At 47.5% G+C, this 23,405-nt stretch overlaps 1 protein-coding gene across 1 annotated transcript in view; it reads right to left on the bottom strand.

Annotated features, from left to right (window-relative positions):
- Positions 1 to 23,405, bottom strand: part of LOC126109840 (solute carrier family 46 member 3-like) — a 612,447-nt gene that overhangs the window by 351,823 nt on the left and 237,219 nt on the right. The gene's annotated exons all lie outside the window — the stretch shown is intronic.

The following is a 23,405-nucleotide window of genomic DNA, read 5'->3' as shown; positions in this document are numbered from 1 at the left end:
ACATCCGGTGAACGTGCGGGCCATGGTACGGTGCTTCGACGACCAATCCACCTGTCACGAAATATGCTATTCAATACCGCTTCAACCGCACGCGAGCTATGTGCCGGACATCCATCATGTTGGAAGTACATCGCCATTCTGTCATGCAGTGAAACATCGGTGGAACATTACGTAGGAAATCAGCATCCATTGCACCATTTAGATTGCCATCGATAAAATAGGGGCCAATTATACTTCGTCCCGCAATGCCGCTCCATACATTAACCCGCCAAGGTCGCTGAGGTTCCACTTGTCGCAGCCATCGTGGATTTTCCGTTGCCCAATAGTGCATATTATGACGGTTTACGTTACCGCTGTTGGTGAATGACGCTTCGTCGCTAAATAGAACGCGTGCATAAAATCTGTCATCGTCCCGTAATTTCTCTTGTGCCCAGTGGCAGAACTGTACACGACGTTCAAAGTCGTCGCCATGTAATTCCTGGTGCATAGAAATATGGTAGTGGTGCAATCGATGTTGATGTAGCATTCTCAACACCGACGTTTTTGAGATTCCCTATTCTCGCGCCGTTTGCCTGCTACTGATGTGCGGATTAGCCGCGACAGCAGCTAAAACACCTACATGGGCATCATCATTTGTTGCAGGTCGTGGTTGACGTTTCACATGTGGCTGAACACTTCCTGTTTCCTTAAATAACGTAACTATCCGGCGAAAGGTCCGGACACTTGGATGAAGTCGTCCAGGATACCGAGCAGCATTCATAGCACAGGGCTGTTGGGCATTTTGATCACAACAGCCATACATCAACACGATATCGACCTTCTCCGCAATTGGTAAACGGTCCATTTTAACACGGGTAATGTATCACGAAGCAAATACCGTCCGCACTGGCGGAATGTTACTACCACGTACTTATACGTTTGTGACTATTACAGCGCCATCGGTGGAAAAACGTGTTCCAACTAAAACATTCATATTTCTTTACGTACCACACGAATATGTAATAAAAATGGGGGTTATTATTTTAAAAAACGCAGATGATATCCGTTTGATCTATGGCAGCACCATCTAGCGGGCCAAACATAGCGTCATCTGGTTTCCCCCTCTAAGCTAGACGAGTTTCGTTCTTTGTAGTTTTTTCGTTTGATGCTTATTTCGTGAGATATTTGTCCCGGTCACGATCAATGGACCACCCTGTATACAGGGTGAGTCACTAACTACTGCCACCTAGAATAACTCCGAAAGTATGATAGTAGCTGAAAAGTTTGTGGGACAAATCTTGCATGGGACAACGGGGACCATAGTATGACGTTGGTTTTTGTTGCTAGGAGGGGTCGCGTCAGAGGAAGGTCAACTTTGTTTCCTTAAATGCGATGCTATAATTTGGTACTTCTTTTCTGATAGCGGCTATCGAGACGAATCCAATGATGCAAGGTCTTTGAAGGTCAACAAACGTCAAAAAGGTGGTTGAACGTCCATTTACTGAAGGTGTTTGAAGACATGACCACTGGTATCAGTGCAGTGCTGCAATCTTCCTATCATGGATAACTTGGTGTTCTTCGGCACTTATCGAAGCACATACTCTGACAATTCTCTCTCGTATATCGTGCAGACAGTAAATATTCGCCGAATACGACGTACCCATCTACCGTGCCATTGACATGTAAACACCATTCGACGGTTTCGCAATACAACACTAATAGGAACGTAAGACTAGTATCGTCGAGTCAGGCGAATGTGAATGACGTACTCGTTCGAGAAAAAGTCGATATGCTTCGCATTTGCGGAGAATGCTAACGAAATTCAGTGAGAGCTAGAGACTTATACGCTGGAAGATATTCTCAACGTTCTCACCCTACACGTCGTAACTTTAAATATGTGTATGGTAAAATGAGAACAATTCGATCCTTAATGCATCGGAAACATATCCGAAAAAGCAAAGTTACTAACGAGGAAACGGAAATTTGTACTTTTGCCACTGTGGTTCGAGATCCTTGTGTTAGTTCGCGTCAGATCGCAAGGGAATCTGGCATAAGCCAGAGAAGCGTTGTTCATGTTCTGCATCGCCATAGATATCTTCCTTACCATACCAGTCTCCACCAAGAATTAAGTGGTACGGATTGTGTGCGTCGCACTGAATTCAGCCGATGGGCTCAACTTCATATTCAGAGTGAGGACACATTTATTAATTTGAGGTTATTTACTGACTAGGCTACATTCACGAACTATGGAAATGTTAGTTTGCATAACATGCAGCCGGCCGGTGTGGCCGTGCGGTTCTAAGCGCGTCAGTTTGGAACCGCGTGACCGCTACGGTCGCAGGTTCGAATCCTGCCTCGGGCATGGAAGTGTGTGATGTCCTTAGGTTAGTTAGGTTTAAGTAGTTCTAAGTTCTAGGGGACTGATGACCTCAGTAGTTAGGTCCCATAGTGCTCAGAGCCATTTGAACCATAACATGCATTATTGGGCAACTGAAAATCCATGTTGGCTGCGCAAGTTGCACACCAAAAACCGTGGTCGGTGAACGTATGGTGTGGAATTCTGGAGGACACAATTATAGGCCCCTATTTCATTGAAGGGAATCTTAATGGTAGGAAGTACAACACATTCCTGCAACAAACATTAGGTCTTCATCGGCGACTCCATGGAGTGTTTCGTGCACCACGACCAAATAGTGGATAGAATTGGAAAGAAAATCAGCATTGGCCGTATTTTGTTGTTTTATTGTCTGCAGAATCGATTTTCAGTCACTTAATGACCATCCTCAGTGCTGTAATATACAATTAAAATTGGTAGGCACTGTTATCAAGCTACAACCACAAGCTTAGAGCTTGTGGTTATATCTCGAAGCTTGTGGTTATAGCTTGATTCCAGTGCCTACCACTTTTAATTGTATATTACAGCACTGAGGATGGTCACTAAGTGACTGAAAATCGATTTTGCTGACAATAAAACAACAAAATACGGCCAATGCTGATTTTCCTTCTAATTCTAAACATTAGGTCTGTTATTGGAAGAAATACCTTTAGGAACAAGGAACAGAATGTGGTATCAACACGATGGGTGTCCGGCACATTTTTCGCTGATGGCTAGAAATGAGTTGCAGAGACAATTCCCAAATCGTTGGTCTGGATGCTGAGTAAATGTGTCGTGGCCGCCTCGTTCGCCAGACTTGACGCCTCTGAATTTTTTTCTTGTGGGGATTCGAAAAAGACATTGTTTATAAAGACGTTCCAACTACACCTGAAGATATGCGAGAGAGAATTGTCAGAGTATGTGCTTCGATATGTGTCGAAGTCATAAGGAACAGCACTCAATCCTTGATAAGATTACAGCACTGCATTTATACCAATGGTCATCACTTCGAACACCTTCTGTAAATGGACGTTCATGTCACCTTTGTGACCATCGTTGACATTTACTGTTACACATCATTGGATTCGTCTCGAAAGGCGCTTTCAGAAAAAAGTACCGAACTATAGTATCCTATTTAAAAAAATTGACCTTCGTATCTCTGACGGAACCGCAACTAGCAACAAAAAAACGTCATATTGAGGCCCCCGTCGTCCTATACGACATTCGTCCCACAAACTTTTCAGATACTATCATACTTTCGGAGTTATTTTTGGTGTCAATAGTTAGTGGCTCACCCTGTATATTTTGTCCAAGTCGGATGATTCTGACCTGCAGGAGCAAGAGGTCGAGCAGAGGCTCTGGTGAAGTAGGAATATTTTCTGTCCTTAGGAGATTGTGTCTTCCTGATCAGCTACTGGAAAACAGAGGGAATCTCCCTGTGGATGGCACAATCTTAAGTAGCAACCGCTCCGCTCTCTGCAGTATCTCTTTTCTCTCTAGCCTACTTAAAAGGAACTTAAATTCTAAATAATCATAATTAGTTCGAGTATAATGACTTTTCTGGAGACTAAAAATCTACTCTTTAGGAATCAGCATGGGTTTGGAAAAGGACGATCGTGTGTAACCCAGCTCGCGCTATTCGTCCACGAGACTCAGAGGACCATAGACACGGGTTCCCAGGTAGATGCCGTGTTTCTTGACTTCCGCAACGCGTTTGATACAGTTCCCCACAGTCGTTTAATGAACAAAGTAAGAGCACATGGACTATCAGACCAATTGTGTGATTGGATTGAAGAGTTCCTACATAACAGAGCGCAGCATGCCATTCTCAATGGAGAGAAGTCTTCCGAAGTGAGAGTGATTTCAGGTGTGTCGCAGGGGAGTGTCGTAGGACCGTTGCTATTCACAATATACATAAATGACCTTGTGGATAAAATCGGAAGCTCACTGAGGGTTTTTGCGGATGATGCTGTGGTGTATCGAGAGGTTGTAACAATGGAAAATTGTACTGAAATGCAGGAGGATCTGCAGCGAATTGACGCATGGTGCAGGGAATGGCAATTTAATCTCGATGTAGACAAGTGTAATGCGCTGCGAATACGTAGAAAGGAAGATCCTTTATCGTTTAGCTACAATATAGCAGGTGAGGAACTGGAAGCAGTTAATTCCATAAAATATCTGGGAGTAGGCATTAGGAGTGATTTAAAATGGAAAGACCATATAAAATTAATCGTCGGTAAAGCAGATGCCAGACAGATTCATTAGAAGAATCATAAGGAAATTGAGTCTGAAAACAAAGGAAGTAGGTTACAGTACACTTGTTCGCCCATGCTTCAATACTGCTCACCGATGTGGAATCCGTACCAGATAGGGTTGATAGAGGGGATAGAGAAGATCCAACGGAGAGCAGCGCGCTTCGTTACAGGATCATTTAGTAATCGCGGAAGCGTTACGCAGATGATAGATAAACTCCAGTGGAAGACGCTGCAAGAGAGACGCTCAGTAGCTCGGTACGGGCTTTTGTTCAAGTTTCTAGAACAAACCTTCACCCGAGGAGTCAAGAAGTGTATTCCTCCCTCCTACGTATATCTCGCGAAGAGACCATGAGGATGAAATCAGAGATTAGAGCCCACACGGAGGGATACCGACAATCTTTCTTTCCACGAACAACACGAGACTGGAATACAAGGGAGAACCGATAGAGGTACTCAAAGTACCTTCCGCCACACACCGTCAGGTGGCTTGCGGAGTATAGATGTAGATGTAGATAGCAGCTGGCTTGCTGTCGCGCTTTCTGAGGTGGTACTAGATAGATTGTGGCCAGGTGTTGACCGCTGATTGGGAGACAATTTAAGATCTCTTTGGGATGTCACACGGTTACACTTCATCGTCGATGTATACAGAAAGTGACAGCGATCCTATCACACTTCCCTGGGGCACTCCTGACAACACCCTTGTCTGTGATGAACACCCACCGTTAGCAGCCTTCAGTGTCAAACACTTTCCGAAAATCTAGAAACATGGGATCCTGGAATTCCGTGAAGCGTTTGACACGGTACCTCCCCCCGCCACTGAAGGCTGCTAACGGGGAGTGTATCCACCATTACTAGCTAAAATTAGTTACAGAACATTACCATTCCTACTACCGATCCCATATTCTCTCGAAACCCTTTGTCTGTACAACTCTTTCCCTCTGTACAGCGTTTCAGAGCTCCATGATTATTAGGTGATCATCTCTCCCTATAGATACCGAATTACACGTTCAATATCCTCACATATTTCCACTATCTCTGCATATTTTGCTTGTAACATTGGCATGTATATCCAAACTGTAGTTGCTCAGATATTAACCCTTTCAGACCTGAGTTATTTCTGGTGGAACGAAAATTTTTCTTTCTGCTGTAATGCTCTTAGGTGATTTTTTAATGATTTTGCATGCAAGATGTATACAAGAATATGTAGGCGTTTTCAAAATATACTTCATACACTTGACTTCTTCTTCTGGATTAAAATAACTAATTTTGAAATATTCGCTGTTGTAATAAGTAAAGTGATGATTCAGTCATCGTTCAGTAATCATCATTCAAAATAACATTAATAATAATGTTCATTCACACAGTAAAATATAAATAACCAACCACTTCCTTGTATTCTGGCAGTCACAAGCTGGCGGTCACTGCTACATTGATTTGTTGATATTTTTAAAGTGAATCCCAACAGTTTGCAGTACTTGTACATGATAAGAAAATGGGGCAACCACGAATGTGTAAATAACCTTTCCACTGGAAGAATATTTATGTTTCAACTAAGAGGTAGTAAAATTTAATGTACACAATTGTGACCAAAGGGTCTGAAGGGGTTAAGGTATCAGAGATCACGCCAGCGACTGATTTTGATACTGCCTAACTAAAATGGTGTGGTTCTACACTAACTAAACAGTTTCTTCAGAATGCGGAATGATCTTTGCAGGGGACGACGTGGATCGAGATTATGTCCATTCTTGTTCTATTTGGCCCGTTGGCTTGTTGGTCTTCACCTGTAATTCGCAGGATATCATCTGTGAAACAGCGAGATTATCGGTACCATCAGCTTACGGGAGGACGGGTAAGGAAGTTGGCCGTCCCCTGTAAAAGGAACGATCCCGATATTGCGTGGACCGAATTAGGGAAATCATGGAAAACTTTAGGTTGGCCGGACGCGGGATTGAACCGTGGTCCGCCCGAATGCAAGTCCAGTGTGCTAAGCACTGCACCACCTCGCTCGGCCAAGAAGAAGGGAGAGAGTGACAGGATGTATGTTAAGACATCAGGCAATGGGTTCCATAATACTAGAGGGACCTGTAGAGGATAAAAGATGCACACACACATATTTTACATACAGGGTGTTACAAAAAGACCAAACTTTCAGGAAACATTCCTCACACACAAAGAGAGGAAATATGTTATGTCCTCATGCGTCCGGAAACGCTTGATTTCCACGTTAGAGCTCATTTCAGTTTCGTCAGTATGTACTGTACTTCCTCGATTCACCGCCATGATTTAATACGGGATACTGTACCTGTGCTGCTAGAACATGTGCCTTTACAAGTACGGCACAACATGCAGTTCACGCACGATGGAGCTCCTGCACATTTCAGTCGAAGTGTTGTTACGCTTCTCAACAACAGATTCGGTGACCGATGGATTGGTAGAGGCGGACCAATTCCATGGCCTCCACGCTCTCCTGACCTCAACCCTCTTGAATTTCATTAAGGGGGGCATTTGAATGCTCTTGTCTACGCAACCCGTAACCAAATGTAGAGACTCTTCGTGCTCGTATTGTGGACGGCTGTGATACAATACGCCATTCTCCAGGACTGCATCAGCGCATCAGCGATTCCATGCGGCGGAGGATGGATGTATGTATCCTCGCTAACGGAGGACATTTTGAACGTTTCCTGTAACAAAGTGTTTGAAGTCACGCTGGTACGTTCTGTTGCTGTGTGTTTCCACTCCATGATTAATGTGATATGAAGAGAAGTAATAAAATGAGCTCTAACATGGAAAGTAAGCGTTTCCGACGAGAGGTCCACATAACATATTTTCTCTCTTTGTGTGTGAGGAATGTTTCCTGAAGGTTTGGCCGTACCTTTTTGTAGCACCCTGTATACACAGAAAAGTCACTTCCCGAGTCTCCTTGTCCGCAGCTCGTGGTATAGTAGCTAGCGTTGCTGCTTCTGGATCCCGAGTTCGATTGCCGGCCGTGTTCGGGATTTTCTCTGCCCGGGGACTGTAAAAAAATTTGGACTCTGTACGGGCGCTGATGACCGTGCAGTTGAGCGCCCCACAAACCAAACATCATCATCATCATCACGAGTCTGGCAGTTGTGGGCAGTAACGTTGCAGTCAGACACGTTCTTCCTGGTATTGCAGCATTCAGGGAGGCTAGTGTGAAAGGAAGACAGTCATTAACTTCCGACACAGTTTCGGTATTTGCATGAATGTACCACTCCAGCCGTAGATGCTTTTGGAATATGCAGATGCGAGATTCCATCGCGTCACGCTGGCAACGCAACTGCCTCGCTGTGGGAACACGTCCACCAAGGTCCGCGGCGTGTAATGGCGAGTGTCGCAGTCACCGCTGCGGAGTGCCTGGGAAAGGTCGAGATGCACGCAGACAGTCATTCCCAGCTGTCAGTCCACCAGAGGTCGCCCGTCGCCCAATTCTGTACACGCGGCTGGCTGTTGACAGTGAGAACACCGTGGAGACTGCGTGGGAGAAACTCCAGACTGGCATAAAGCTTAGTATAAGCAGCAGCGATATGGAAACAGCCGTGCACAAAGGGACTATGGAATGTTTCCATTGCCGGCATTTGTGGCCGAGCGGTTCTAGGCGCTTCAGTTCGGAACTGCGGGACACTACGGCCGCAGGTTCGAATCCTACCTCGGCGATCTGTGTGATGTCCTTAGGTTAGTTAGGTTTAAGTAGTTCTGAGTTGTAGGGGACTGATGACCTCAGATGTTAAGTCCCATAGTGCTCAGAGCCATTTGACCCAATGCTTCCATTCAGATGTAATCACCACGCCCAATTACCCCGCTAGGAGACGAGGAAATCAATTCCTGTTTTCCCAGATGCTTCCACTGTCACACTTTCTCGTCCAATTGAAACCGACGTCCGTATATGTCTTTTTTCCAGGTCGCCAAATACGTGAAAATCTCACGGCGGAGGTTGCAGTGTTTCCGAACCAAATCGCCGAAGTCTGGCATAAGAGCAATTGGCAGTGTGCAGGTGGATGTCATACGGCTACGCGATGATTCCTGGACGTTTAGATTTCCAGATTTCCGGAAAGCATTTGACGCGGTGCCCCATTGTAGGGTAATGGAGGTACGAACATAAGGAGTAAGTTGGCAGATATGTGGGTGGCTCCAAGGGTTCTTAAACGATAGAATCCAGTACGTTGTCCTCGACGGCGAGTGTTGATCAGAGACGAGGGTATCGTCAGGAGGGTCCCAGGAAAGTGTGACAGGGCCGCTGCTGCTCTCTACGTACATAAATTATTTGGCGGAGGGGGTGGGTACCGCAGATTGATGCCGTGATGTACGTTAAGGGTCGAAGTTTGGTGATACAACAAGACTTAGACAAAACTTCTAGTTGCCGTGACGAATGGCAGCTAGTCCTAAATGTGGAAAACTGTAAGTTAATGCAGATGTGTAAGAAGATGAAATCTGTAAAGTTCTGAAACAGTACAGGGTGATTCAAAAAGAATACCACAACTTTAGGAATTTAAAATTCTGCAACGACAAAACGCAGAGCTAAGCACTATCTGTCGGCGAATTAAGGGAGCTATAAAATTTCATTTAGTTGTACATTTGTTCGCTTGAGGCGCTGTTGACTAGGCGTCAGCGTCAGTTGATGCTAAGATGGCGACCGCTCAACAGAAAGCTTTTCGTGTTATTGAGTACGGCAGAAGTGAATCGACGACAGTTGTTCAGCGTGCATTTCGAACGAAGTATGGTGTTAAACCTCCTGATAGATGGTGCATTAAACGTTGGTATAAACAGTTTACAGAGAATGGGTGTTTGTGCAAAGGGAAAAGTTCTGGACGGCCGAGAACGAGTAATGAAAATGTAGCACGCATCCAGCAAGCATTTGTTCGCAGCCCAGGAAAATCGACTCGCAGAGCTAGCGGAGAGCTGCAAATTCCACAATCAACTGTATGGAGAGTCCTACGAAAAAGGTTAGTTATGAAACCTTATCGTCTGAAATTGGTTCAAGCACTGTCTGCAGCTGATAAGATTAAAAGAATCGATTTCTGTGATTTTGTCCTTGCTCAAATGGAAACAGATGAATCTTTCGTTTCAAAGATTGTGTTTAGTGATGAAGCAACTTTCCACACTAACGGGAAAGTCAACCGTCACAATGTCTGTATATGGGGCACTGAGAATCCGCGGGAAACAACTCAGTATGAACGTGACTCGCCTAAGGTGAACGTTTTCTGTGCCATTTCAGCCAATAAAGTTTTTGGTCCCTTTCTCTTCGAAGGTGCTACTGTAACTGGACTACAGTATCTGGAGATGTTAGAGAATTGGCTGTTCCCTCAGCTCGAACAAGAAGCACAACAATTCATATTTCAGCAGGATGGAGCGCCACCACATTGGCACTTATCTGTCCGTAACTACCTGAACGTCAACTACCCGAGGCGATGGATCGGCCGCCAGGCAGCCCGTGACAGAGCACTTCATCACTGGCCTCCAAGAAGCCCTGATCTTACCCCCTGCGATTTTTTCTTATGGGGGTATGTTAAGGATATGGTGTTTCGGCCACCTCTCCCAGCCACCATTGATGATTTGAAACGAGAAATAACAGCAGCTATCCAAACTGTTACGCCTGATATGCTACAGAGAGTGTGGAACGAGTTCGAGTATCGGGTTGATATTGCTCGAGTGTCTGGAGGAGGCCATGTTGAACATCTCTGAACTTGTTTTTGAGTGAAAAAAAAACCTTTTTAAATACTCTTTGTAATGATGTATAACAGAAGGTTATATTATGTTTCTTTCATTAAATACACATTTTTAAAGTTGTGGTATTCTTTTTGAATCACCCTGTATTACAAGTGTCCTGCTTGTCAGAGTCGAGTCCTTTAAATGTCTGGACGTAACGTTGCTAAGCGATACCAGGTGGAATGAGCATGTGGGAACTGTGGTAGGGCAGGGGAATGGCCGGTTGCGGTTTATTGGAACAATTTTGGGAAAGAGTGGTTCACCTGTAAAGGAGACAGCATATAGGACGCTTGTGGGCCCTATTCTTGAGTACTGATCTAGTGTTTGGGATCTGTACTCAGATGGGAATCCCTGGAGGGAAAGCGGCGTTTCGAAGAATATTCCTGAGAAAATTTAGAGAATTGGCATTTGAAGCTGACTGCAGAACGATTCTACTGCCGCCAACATCCATTGCGCATAAGCACCACGAAAGTATGATACTCGAAATTAGGGATCATGCGGAGACACAGAGACAGTCGTTTTTCCCTCGCTGTGTTTACGAGTGGAACAGGAAAGGATGTGACAAGTAGTGGTACAGGGAACCCTCCGCCACGCACCATACGGTGGCTTGCGTAGTATCTATGCAGATGTACACTGATGCTCATAAATTAAGGATAATTGCAGAATGTGGTTCAAATGGCTCTGAGCACTATGGGACTTAACATCTGAGGCCATCAGTCCCTTAGAACTTAGAATTACTTAAACCTAACTAACCTAAGGACGTCACACACATCCATACCCGAGGCAGGATTCAAACCTGCGACCGTAGCAGGCACGCGGTTCCAGACTGAAGCGCCTAGAACCGCTCGGCCACCGCGGCCGGCGCAGAATGTAGTGCCACATAACGTGGCACTACACAAAACTGCCGCTAATAGCATAGGCACATAGGGAACACACACGACACAGATTTGTAAGTCCACGGTATTGGTGATATGTTGAGAAAACCGTCCCAAAACACATGTGCTACAAAACGCCACTGTTTCCTGCGCGTGTACCCCGACAACAATATGGGATATGATCACTATACACAAATACACAGGCCGCACAACGGGTTGGCATACTCTGGATCAGGTGGTCGAGCAGCTGCTGGGGTATAGCCTCCCATTCTTGCACCAGTGCCTGTCGGAGCTCCTGAAGTGTCCTAGGGGTTTGAAGACGTGCAGCGATACGTCGACCGAGAGTATCCCAGACGCACTCGATGGGGTTTAGGTCTGGAGAATAGGCAGGCCACTCCACTCGCCTCCTCTGTTTCAAGGCACTCCTCCACGATGGCAGCTCGGTGGGGCCGTGCGTTATCATCCATCAGGAGGAAGGTGGGACCCACTGCATCCCTGAATAGGCGGACATACTGGTGCAAAATGACGTCCCAATACACCTGACCTGTTACAGTTCGTCTGTCAAAGACGTGCAGGGGTGTACGTGCACCAATCATAATCCCACCCCACACCATCAAACCACGACATCCGTACAGGTCCCTTTCAAGGACATTAAGGGGTTGGTATATGGTTCGCGGTTCACGCCAGATGAAAACCCGGCGAGAATCACCGTTCAGACTATAACTGGACTCGTCTGTGTTCTTTACACCAGGCTTTACGGGCTCTCCTGTGACCAGGAGTCAGTGGAATGCGCCTTGCAGGTCTCCGGGCGAATAAGCCGCATCTGTTCAGTCGTCTGTAGACTGTGTGTCTGGAGACAACTGTTCCAATGGCTGCGGTAAGGTCCCGAGCAAGGCTACCTGCAGTACTCCGTGGCCGTCTGCGGGCACTGATGGTGAGATATCGGTCTTCTTGTGGTGTTGTACACTGTGGACGTCCAGTACTGTAGCGCCTGGACACGTTTCCTGTCTGCTGGAATCGTTGCCATAATGAGATCACACTTTGTAGCACACGGAGGGCCCGTGCTACGACCTGCTGTGTTTGACCAGCCTCCAGTCGCCCTAGTATTCTACCCCTCATAACGTCACCAATATGTGGTTCTTTGAGCCATTTTGAACACACAGTCATCATAAGCACGTCTGAAAACGTCTGCACACTTACTCTCTGCACCGTACTCTGACATGCACCAACACACCTCTGCGTATGTGGACTGCTGCCAGCGCCACCGTGCGACGACCGCAGGACAAATGCACCGCATGGTCATACCCCGACGTGATTTAAACCCGCAAACCGCCCACCAGGGCCTTGTTTCATCACGTATCAGCACTATCCTTAATTTTTGAGCGTGAGTGTAGATGCAGATGTAGCCTGAAGCCGACGTCCATATACGTCTTTCTCCAGGTCGCCAAAGACGTGAAAATCACATGGAGAACATTACAGTGTACCTTAACCCAATCGCTTAATCGTAGCATTCGTCCAATTGGCAGTGTGTGGGTGGATGTTATCGTGCAACAGGATAATTCTGTCCGTCAGCATTCCCGCGCGTTTTGAGTTTCTGTCGCGTCGCGCTTTCTGCAAAGTGCCTCCACTGCAGTGCTCTCTGATTGTGGTTACACGCTCGAGGAACTCAACGAGGAGTGGCCGTCTACAGTGAAGAAGAAGGTCGTCGTAAACATAACCGAAACTTGTTTCCGCAGACAATACTAGTATTGTATTAGATCCATACATATACATAGAAACAGAAGAAATTGTAAGCAATATTCTCAAAATTATCATTGACTCGTTTCCTGCGAATGGTTCCACTCTCAGTTTTAAAAAGACGCAAGATATCTAGTTCTGCACATCGAGGGGTACTACAGCAATGACAAGTGTACATCTCCGTGAGGAAATTAATAGCGTGGAACCTTCAAAATTATTGTTGTTGTTGTTGTGCTCCTCAGTCATGAGACTGGTTTTAATGCAGCTCTCCATGCTACGCCATCCTGTGCAAACTGCTTCATCTCCCAGGACGTACTGCAGCCTACATCTGAATCTGCTTAGTGTATTCATCTCTTAGTCTCCCTCTACGATTTTTACCCTCCACGCAGCCCTCCAATACTAAATTGGTGATCCCTTGATGCCTCAGAACATGTCCTACCAACCGATCCCTTCTTCTGGTCAAGTTGTGCCACAAACTTCTCTTCTCCCCAATCCTATTCAATACTTCCTCATTAGTTATGTGATCTACCCATCTAACCTTCAGCATTCTTCTGTAGCACCACATTTCGAAAGCTTCTATTCTCTTCTTGTCCAAACTATTTATCGTCCATGTTTCACTCAATACATGGCTACACTCCATACAAATACTTTCAGAGACGACTTCCTGACACTTAAATCTATACTCGATGTTGACAAACTTCTTATCTTCAGAAACGCTTTCCTTGCCATTGCCACTCTACATTTTATATCCTCTCTATTTCGACCATCATCAGACCATCTCCTTTACTGCTTTCTGATTTCCTAATCTAATACCCTCAGCATCACCCGACTTAATTCGACTACATTCCATTATTCTCGTTTTGCTTTTGCTGATGTTCATCTTATATCCTCATTTCAAGACACTGTCCATTCCGTTCAACTGCTCTTCCAAGTCCTTTGCTGTCTCTGACAGAATTACAATGTCATCGGCGAACCTCAAAGTTTTTATTTCTTCTCCATGGATTTTACTACCTACTCCGAATTTTTCTTTTGTTTCCTTTACTGCTTGCTCCATATACAGATTGAATAACATCGGGGAGAGCCTACAACCCTGTCTCACTCCCTTCCCAAAGACTGCTTCCCTTTCGTGGCCCTCGTCTCTTATAACTGTCATCTGGTTTCTGTACAAATTGTAATAGCCTTTCGCTCCCTATATTTTACCCCTGCCACCTTCAGAATTTGAAAGAGAGCATTCCAGTCAACATTGTCATAAGCTTTCTCTAAGTCTACAAATGCTAGAAACGTCGGATTGCCTTTTCTTCATCTAGCTTCTAAGATTGCTCATATTAGCCGGCGAGGAACCCAACTGATGGATGAGATTGTCAGCACTACACACAGAGACGTCCAGTTGGGTATTTTATTCAATGCCTCAAATGGCTCTGAGCACTATGGGACTTAACATCTATGGTCATCAGTCCCCTAGAATTTAGAACTACTTAAACCTAACTAACCTAAGGACATCACACACATCCATGCCCGAGGCAGGATTTTAACCTGCGACCGTAGCAGTCGCGCGGCTCCGGACTGAGCGCCTAGAACCGCTAGACCACCGCGGCCGGCCGGGCATTTTGTGTTTGACTGTGATCCATCACCGCGAACGAGAGTGTCCGCACGTTCCAACACTACAGGAGTGACAGATGAGTGCGGTCGGTCGGTACGCGGGACGCCAGACAGGTTTTCGCTGCCTTGTTGCGATGATTATAGACGTCTTGCCCAACGATTCACTCTGCTTTTGTTCTCTGCCAGGTCTCCGTAGACATTCTCGAAGCCCGTACGAATATCTGCGGTGCTCTCGTTTCCAGCGAAAAGGAACTCAGTTATATGCCTCTTCTTGAGAAACTCCTCCGTTACAGACGCCATTTTGAAGGCTAGGTATAGCGGCTACCAGTCGGAACTTCATGAAACTATAGGAGCGGAAAGCCCGCCCGGTTGGTCTAACGCGCGGCTTTCCGGACTAGGAAGGAGCGCCTGGTCCCCGGCACGAATCCGCCCGGCGGACGTGTGTCGAGGTCCGGTGAGCCGGCCAGTCTGCGGATTGTTTTTAGGCGGTTTTCCATCTCCTTTAAAATGCGGGCTGATTCCCCTTATCTTGCCTCAGCTACACCACGTCGGCGATTGCTGCGCAAACAATTTCTCCACGTTCGCGTACACCACCATTACTCTACTACGTAAACATAGGGGTTACACTGAGAGGGGCCGAACCGCGGTGTGGGGCGGCGGAGGGGTGAAGTGGACTGCGGCAGTCGTCGTGGGGTAGTGGACCACTGCGGCTGCGGCGGGGACGGAGCCTCTCCGTCGTTTCTAGGCCCCTGGTTAACATAACATAACATGGGAGCTTCCCCAGGGAAGCGTCCTGGGACCTCTGCTGTTCTTGATCTACACTCCTGGAAATGGAAAAAAGAACACATTGACATCGGTGTGTCAGACCCACCATACTTGCTCCGGACACTGCGAGAGGGCTGTACAAGCAATGATCAAACGCACGGCACAGCGGACACACCAGGAACCGCGGTGTTGGCCGTCGAATGGCGCTAGCTGCGCAGCATTTGTGCACCGCCGCCGTCAGTGTCAGCCAGTTTCCCGTGGCATACGGAGCTCCATCGCAGTCTTTAACACTGGTAGCATGCCGCGACAGCGTGGACGTGAACCGTATGTGCAGTTGACGGACTTTGAGCGAGGGCGTATAGTGGGCATGCGGGAGGCCGGGTGGACGTACCGCCGAATTGCTCAACACGTGGGGCGTGAGGTCTCCACAGTACATCGATGTTGTCGCCAGTGGTCGGCGGAAGGTGCACGTGCCCGTCGACCTGGGACCGGACCGCAGCGACGCACGGATGCACGCCAAGACCGTAGGATCCTACGCAGTGCCGTAGGGGACCGCACCGCCACTTCCCAGCAAATTAGGGACACTGTTGCTCCTGGGGTATCGGCGAGGACCATTCGCAACCGTCTCCATGAAACTGGGCTATGGTCCCGCACACCGTTAGGCCGTCTTCCGCTCACGCCCCAACATCGTGCAGCCCGCCTCCAGTGATGTCGCGACAGGCGTGAATGGAGGGACGAATGGAGACGTGTCGTCTTCAGCGATGAGAGTCGCTTCTGCCTTGGTGCCAATGATGGTCGTATGCGTGTTTGGCGCCGTGCAGGTGAGCGCCACAATCAGGACTGCATACGACCGAGGCACACAGGGCCAACACCCGGCATCATGGTGTGGGGAGCGATCTCCTACACTGGCCGTACACCACTGGTGATCGTCGAGGGGACACTGAATAGTGCACGGTACATCCAAACCGTCATCGAACCCATCGTTCTACCATTCCTAGACCGGCAAGGGAACTTGCTGTTCCAACAGGACAATGCACGTCCGCATGAATCCCGTGCCACCCAACGTGCTCTAGAAAGTGTAAGTCAACTACCCTGGCCAGCAAGATCTCCGGATCTGTCCCCCATTGAGCATGTTTGGGACTGGATGAAGCGTCGTCTCACGCGGACTGCACGTCCAGCACGAACGCTGGTCCAACTGAGGCGCCAGGTGGAAATGGCATGGCAAGCCGTTCCACAGGACTACATCCAGCATCTCTACGATCGTCTCCATGGGAGAATAGCAGCCTGCATTGCTGCGAAAGGTGGATATACACTGTACTGGTGCCGACATTGTACATGCTCTGTTGCCTGTGTCTATGTGCCTGTGGTTCTGTCAGTGTGATCATGTGATGTATCTGACCCCAGGAATGTGTCAATAAAGTTTCCCCTTCCTGGGACAATGAATTCACGGTGTTCTTATTTCAATTTCCAGTATATAAATGACCTGCGTGACAATCTGAGCAGTTCTCTTAGGTTGTTCGCAGATGATGCTGTAATTTACCGTCTAGTAAGGTCATCCGAAGACCAGTATCAGTTGCAAAGCGAATTAGAAAAGATTTCTGTGTAGTGTGCCAGGTGGCAGTTGACGCTAAATAACGAAAAGTGTGAAGTGATCCACACGAGTTCCAAAAGAAATCCGTTGGAATTCGATTACTCGATAAATAGTACAATTCTCAAGGCTGTCAATTTAACTAAGTACCTGGGTGTTAAAATTACGAACAACTTTAGTTGGAAAGACCACACAGATAATATTGTGGGGAAGGCGAGCCAAAGGTTGCGTTTCATTGGCAGGACACTTAGCAGATGCAACAAGTCCACTAAAGAGACAGCTTACACTACACTCGTTCGTCCTCTGTCAGAATATTGCTGCGCGGTGTGGGATCCTTACCAGGTGGGATTGAAGGAGGACATCGAGAGGGTGCAAAAAAGGGCAGCTCGTTTTGTATTATCACGTAATAGGGGAGAGAGTGTGGCAGATATGATACGCGAGTTGGGATGGAAGTCATTAAAGCAAAGATGTTTTTCGTCGCGGCGAGATATATTTACGAAATTTCAGTCACCACCTTTCTCTTCCGAATGCGAAAATATTTTGTTGAGCCCACCCTACATAGGTAGGAATGATCATCAAAATAAAATAAGAGAAATCAGAGCTCGAACAGAAAGGTTTAGGTGTTCGTTTTTCCCGCGCGCTGTTCAGGAGTGGAATGGTAGAGAGATAGTATGATTGTGGTTCGATGAACCCTCTGCCAAGCACTTAAATGTGAATTGCAGAGTAGTCATGTAGATGTAGATGAAACTGGAATGTTCCACGACGTCCCACAACAAGTTCTACTTTTTACAAAGTTTTCCCATGACTCATTTAACTCCACTAGCGGATGAGATACATTTTGATAAATTTCTCCCAATACACCTGACTGGACCACTCACCTCTCCTATTACCGACCTCATGTGCTTGTTCCATTCTGTATCCATTTGCTGTTTCAAGACTCTAGGACTCTGTCTGAACAGGCCTCGGAAGGTCGACCCGCACCGACCGACCGCCGTGTCACCCTCAGGCGATAGGCAACTCTGGTCCGGATATTGGTGGGCATGTGGTCAGCACACAGTTCTCCTGGCCATTTTCAGTTTCCGTGAGCGGAGCCGCTATTTGTCAGTGAAGTAGCTCCGCTTGCCAACAGCACTCGGCAGACCCGGACTGTGGCCCACCCGTGTGCTACCGACGCGTGACAGTTCTTAACTTTCGTAACTGAGCTTCTGTAAAGTTTGGAAGGTAGGAGACGAGGTACTGGTGGAAGTAAAGCTGTGAGGAGGGGGCGTGAGTCGTGCTTGGGTAGCTCAGTTGGTAGAGCACTTGCCCGCGAAAGGCAAAGGTCCCGAGTTCGAGTCTCGCTCCGGCACACAGTTTTAATCTGCAAGCAAGTTTCAACTGAATGCTGTTACCACTGTGGTAATACCGTTACCTTGTAATGTTACACCTAGACATTTAATCGAGCTGAGTGTGTCAAACAGCATACTGCCGATACTTTAGTCTAAGACTACAAGCCTATCTTCCAACCTAATCTTCTTAACTCACATTTTTCCACATTTACAGCAAGCTTTTTATGTTCTCCTCAGTATCAGAGGTGAAATTTTGTGTTCCGATAATATTTCCACTCCAGATTATTATTTTCTTGAGCGCCTCTCTAAATCAGTAAACGAAACTTAAAAACTGAACTGTCGAGACCATAGGATCATGCGAAGCCACCCGTCCGCCGTGTCGGACACCACCAGTGCCTTTTGGTATGTCCATCTTTCTGACTGCAGGATTAAGAGACTCAGACCGTTCACTTATGTAATAATTTGGAACATCTACAGCCGTCCTTACAGTGTTATTTATTGTACAGCTAATGTTACTTAAAATCCGTCTTGATTGCAAAAAAATTTTTTTTATTTATTTTTTATTATTCATATGACCGGTTTCGGTTCATTCAGAACCATCTTCAGATCTGTAAAAATAATTATACTAATTTACTATTTCACGGAGGGAAATGTTTTTCATCCCATCTAATCAACATCAAATGTACCAGAACGTACCTGATATTTCAGTTACAGGAGTAACCCGTCCAAAATATTTGGTTAAAATACACTCCTGGAAATTGAAATAAGAACACCGTGAATTCATTGTCCCAGGAAGGGGAAACTTTATTGACACATTCCTGGGGTCAGATACATCACATGATCACACTGACAGAACCACAGGCACATAGACACAGGCAACAGAGCATGCACAATGTCGGCACTAGTACAGTGTATATCCACCTTTCGCAGCAATGCAGGCTGCTATTCGCCCATGGAGACGATCGTAGAGATGCTGGATGTAGTCCTGTGGAACGGCTTGCCATGCCATTTCCACCTGGCGCCTCAGTTGGACCAGCGTTCGTGCTGGACGTGCAGACCGCGTGAGACGACGCTTCATCCAGTCCCAAACATGCTCAATGGGGGACAGATCCGGAGATCTTGCTGGCCAGGGTAGTTGACTTACACCTTCTAGAGCACGTTGGGTGGCACGGGATACATGCGGACGTGCATTGTCCTGTTGGAACAGCAAGTTCCCTTGCCGGTCTAGGAATGGTAGAACGATGGATTCGATGACGGTTTGGATGTACCGTGCACTATTCAGTGTCCCCTCGACGATCACCAGTGGTGTACGGCCAGTGTAGAAGATCGCTCCCCACACCATGATGCCGGGTGTTGGCCCTGTGTGCCTCGGTCGTATGCAGTCCTGATTGTGGCGCTCACCTGCACGGCGCCAAACACGCATACGACCATCATTGGCACCAAGGCAGAAGCGACTCTCATCGCTGAAGACGACACGTCTCCATTCGTCCTTCCATGTACGCCTGTCGTGACACCACTGGAGGCGGGCTGCACGATGTTGGGGCGTGAGCGGAAGACGGCCTAACGGTGTGCGGGACCGTAGCCCAGCTTCATGGAGACGGTTGCGAATGGTCCTCGCCGATACCCCAGGAGCAACAGTGTCCCTAATTTGCTGGGAAGTGGCGGTGCGGTCCCCTACGGCACTGCGTAGGATCCTACGGTCTTGGCGTGCATCCGTGCGTCGCTGCGGTCCGGTCCCAGGTCGACGGGCACGTGCACCTTCCGCCGACCACTGGCGACAACATCGATGTACTGTGGAGACCTCACGCCCCACGTGTTGAGCAATTCGGCGGTACGTCCACCCGGCCTCCCGCATGCCCACTATACGCCCTCGCTCAAAGTCCGTCAACTGCACATACGGTTCACGTCCACGCTGTCGCGGCATGCTACCAGTGTTAAAGACTGCGATGGAGCTCCGTATGCCACGGGAAACTGGCTGACACTGACGGCGGCGGTGTACAAATGCTGCGCAGCTAGCGCCATTCGACGGCCAACACCGCGGTTCCTGGTGTGTCCGCTGTGCCGTGCGTGTGATCATTGCTTGTACAGCCCTCTCGCAGTGTCCGGAGCAAGTATGGTGGGTCTGACACACCGGTGTCAATGTGTTCTTTTTTCCATTTCCAGCAGTGTATGTAGATGTCAAAGTTAAAATCTGTACTTGTCAGGATTAAAAAACAGTAAAATTATCGTTTTTATACGATCTAAAAGCATAGGGCGATTTATATATCTATGGTGCTGGTGTGTTTTCCTCTACGGTCTGCTTCCGTGGTTCCCGCCATTTTGGTGTTGTGCCGCGTTGCGCTCGGTCGTCTGATGTCCATCGCCGCGGGCAAGAGGGCCGCACAGGAGGGCCCCGTCAACGGCGCCAGGCGCTGCACGCGTCCTCCGGCTTCTCCACCGCGCACCATCCCTCATCCCTCGGCCCGGATCTCCACACGCAACAGTTGTCATCTCAGTAGGTCGTCATAAATGCTAAAATAGGCGTTATGATTGAATTCGTTCTGTTCGTTGAGGATTAAATCCTGATCTTTATTTTTGTGGGTGTATATTTCGATCTCTTCCAAAATGTTAAGAAACCGCCCCTTATGAGCTCTATGCAGGATTTCTAAATTGTTTTCAATATTCGTGAATGAGTGCTTTGTCGCAGCCAGATTCAGGGAGCACACCTACTCTCAAAACAAAACAGCTTTTGAGGCGCATATGGACGGGTTACTCCTGTAACTGAAATATCAGGTACGTTCTGGTACATTTGATGTTGATTAGATAGGATGAAAAACATTTGCCTCTGTGAAATAGTAAATTAGTATAATTACTTTTACAGATCTGAAGATGGTTCTGAATGAACCGAAACCGGTCATATGAATAAAAAAATTTTGCAATCAAGACGGATTTTAAGTAACATTATAAAATCACTGATTGCTGTTATCCCATGAGACATTATGTCTGTTTTTGCAAATATTGTACAGCTACTAGTTTCGGCGCTTCAATACATCATCTGCAGGCCTCAGCGTCAGTTAACGAGTGAAGATGGCGTACTGAAGCACCGTAAGTGGCAGCCATACAATAAATACACTACTGGCCATTAAAATTACTACACCACGAAATTTAACCGACAGTAAGATGATGCTGTGATATGCAAATGATTAGCTTTTCAGAGCATTCACACAAAGTTGGTGCCGGTGGCGACACCTACAACGTGCTGACATGAGGAAAGTTTCCAACCAATGTCTCATACACGAACAGAAGTTGACCGACGTTGCCTGGTGAAACGTTGTTGTGATGCCTCGTGTAAGGGGGAGAAATGCGTACCATAACGTTTCCGACTTTGATAAAGGTCGGATTATAGCCTATCGCGATTGCGGTTTATCGTATCGCGACATTGCTGCTCCCGTTGGTCGAGATCCATCGACTGCTAGCAGAATCGGTGGGTTCAGGAGGGTAATACGGAACGCCGGGCTGGATCCCAACGGCCTCGTATCACTAGGAGTCGAGATGACAGGCATCTTATCCGCACGGCTGTAACGGATCGTGCAGCCACGTCTCGATCCCTGAGTCTACAGATGGGGACGTTTGCACGACAGCAACCATCTGCACGAACAGTTCGACGACGTTTGCAGCAGCATGGAGTATCAGCTCGGACAACTGGCTGCCGTTACCCTTGACGCTGCATAACCGACAGGAGCGCCTGCGATGGTGTACTCAACGACGAACCTGGGTGCACGAATGGTAAACCGTCATTTCTTCGGATGAATCCAGGTTGTGTTTACAGCATCATGAGAGTCGCATCCGTGTTTGGCGACAGCGCGGTAAACGCAGACTGGAAACGCGTATTCGTCGTCGCAATACTGGCGTATCACCCGGCGTGATGGTATGGGGTGCCATTGGTTACACGTCTCGGTCACCTCTTGTTCGCATTGACGGCACTTTGAACAGTGGACGTTACATTCCAGATGTGTTACGGCCCGTGGCTCTATCCTCCATTCGATCCCTGCGAAACCCTGCATTTCAGCAGGATAATGCACGACCGCATGTCGCAGGTCCTGTGCGGGCCTTTCTGGATACAGAAAATGTTCGATTGTTGCCCCGGCCAGCACATTCTCCAGCTCTCTCACCAATTGGTCAATGGTGGCCGAGCAACTGGTTCGTCACAATACGGCAGTCACTACCCTTGATGAACTGTGGTATCGCGTTGAAGCTGCATGGGCAGCTGTACCTGTACACGCCATCCAAGCTCTGTTTGACTAAATGCCCAGGCGTATCAAGGCCGTTATTACGGCCAGAGGTGGTTGTTCTGGGTACTGATTTCTCAAGATCTATGCACCCAAATTGCGTGAAAATGTAATGACATATCAGTTCTAGTATAATATATTTGTCCAATGAATACCCGTTAATCATCTGCATTTCTTCTTGGTGTAGCAATTTTAATGGCCAGTAGTGTATTTATTGTACGGCTACCAGTTTCGGCGCTTCAGTGCATATCTTCAGGCCTCACCGTCAGTTAAGGTCTGAAGATGGTGTACTGAAGCACAGACACTGGTAGCCGTAAAATAAATAACATCGTGAGGACGGGTGAAGGTATTTCATTTTACTGCATCCGCCAACGGCGTCATTGGAAGCGGTATGGAGGGGCGTTAAGTGTCTGCACACGGCTATCCTGGCGGTTTGTCGGCTTCCCATACCTTGGAGCCGCTCTTTCTCTGTGTAGTAACTCCTTATCTGGCGTCACAAGGCAGTATCTAACCCGTTCCAGTCTCCCTGGCAGTACTGCTAATGGAAAGCAGAACCGCCACAGGACACTCAGGTAGAGTGGCAGCTGATCTCCACTGAAACCCTCTACGGACGAGGACGCATCTTGCGCCATTGATGGTGCAATAGGATGGTACAACTTCCTGCTCCCAAGAACAGACATGCCATCTGGTAGCAGCCTTCGTACACACAGTGACTGCAGATGGCGCAGAAAATGGCTGATGACGAACTGAGAGTGGCAGCTGCTCATTATGCAGTCATCTGCAGTAATACCTCGTCGACGTCGATGAAGTTATCTACGCTAGCCTAACAGAGGATGGTGCTGTAGGGCTTGTATTTTAAGACGTGACTACGGCGGTCGGGATTTGCACAGTCTCCCAGACAATGAACTGAGGT

This window comes from Schistocerca cancellata, chromosome 12, assembly GCF_023864275.1.
Source record: "Schistocerca cancellata isolate TAMUIC-IGC-003103 chromosome 12, iqSchCanc2.1, whole genome shotgun sequence".
Taxonomy (NCBI): Eukaryota; Metazoa; Arthropoda; class Insecta; order Orthoptera; family Acrididae; genus Schistocerca; species Schistocerca cancellata.
This window is presented reverse-complemented; position numbering and strand designations above follow the sequence as displayed.